This window comes from Zootoca vivipara, chromosome Z1, assembly GCF_965207765.1.
Source record: "Zootoca vivipara chromosome Z1, rZooViv2.hap1.1, whole genome shotgun sequence".
Classification (NCBI taxonomy): Eukaryota; Metazoa; Chordata; class Lepidosauria; order Squamata; family Lacertidae; genus Zootoca; species Zootoca vivipara.
Window position 1 is genome coordinate 27,385,791 of NC_142583.1, and position 1,324 is coordinate 27,387,114.

General features: G+C 39.1%; 1 non-coding gene across 1 annotated transcript; it reads left to right on the forward strand.

The window, feature by feature from the left end:
• Positions 1–261: 261 nt before the first annotated feature.
• On the forward strand, positions 262–380 carry LOC118084585 (U5 spliceosomal RNA). The gene has a single exon (XR_015947916.1). It is a non-coding gene; the product is annotated as a U5 spliceosomal RNA (small nuclear RNA).
• The last annotated feature ends 944 nt before the right edge of the window (positions 381–1,324 follow it).

Here is a 1,324-nt window from a genome sequence, read left to right on the forward strand (position 1 = left end):
CCTCCACAGCTGAGTGGGGAATTGAACTTTGGAAGCCTTGGTCCTAGTGCAATAATCTAACCACTACACCACACAGGCTCTTAAAAGCTAGTGTGCCACATAAATTATCAGTGCAATATTACCTATCAGTAACAAAACAGAACCTGACATTCTGCACCATGTAGTCTAATACAGGTAAACTTTGTGGTCAGCTTCAGGACACGAAGCTCTGGGAAAATGTTGCTTCTGTTCTAAATTGATAAGGAATACCTTATCAGAGGGATTCTCTGTTTTCTCTTCAGATCGTATACATCTTTCGTCTTTTACTAAAGATTCCCATGGAGAGCAACATTTATTTTTGTATTTCTGTACACTACTGTGATATTTTACAAGAGAGTGGTTTATAATTATTATATTTAATAAATAAAATCAATGCATGCCCACAACTTGTTTTCTGAGACTGAGGGTGCAATTGTGTACCTTTTTATCTAGGAGTACGCTCCACTGATCTCCAAGGAAGTTACTTGTGAGTAGATAGATATAGGCTTGCACTGCTCATCTGGTGTAGCCAAGGCATTTTCAAGCCTTTCTTTGTAGCCTGACTGGCTTTCTTTAATAAAACTGAACTTTCTCGGAATGCTGAATTTCATATGCCACATCAAATTGTATCCTTGGTGCAGTGCGATCATGGAATAAACACAGCTCTGTAAATACTATGAGACACTGCATCCAAGAATCTTAGTCTTGCTTTTGTTTCCATCCTATGCAAGCAAGAAATATTGCAATCAAGGAACAGCAATATCTCTCATGAGAGAATATTTCATCGATTAAAGCAGACAAGTGGGGGAGGAAAAAATCCATTCAATTGGATTGCAATGCCCAGCCTGAGAAAGCAACTTTGCTCCATGTGCTGGGCGGAAAATGACCATGAGGTAATCCCATCATAAATAATTGCTTTAAGCACCTCTGTATTATGGAAGTTGAAATTTGGAGCACAAAGGGATCTGCGATTGTAAAAGCATGTTGAGGGCTAGCTCTTATGATAATTGAGGCTTTTTCATTGGACACTTACTTCCTCGACTGCTGTACTTTTGGAGCATTGTTCAGCTGATACCTGAAGATCAAAGGAGCCTCCAGTTCTGTTTTTAAATGGTTATTCCCGTAGGAATTAAAGGAACTAAGGGAACAAATTACGCTGCCTTCTATGCAGCACAACAGGGGAGAGGAGGTATACATTTTGGAAGTGCTTCTTACAAATAGCCCAAAGGCAATTTTAAGTGCATTTTGGTCTTAAAATAGAATTTCAAACTGACCTGTTGGGGGGGAAAAGAATGCTGACTTTAAT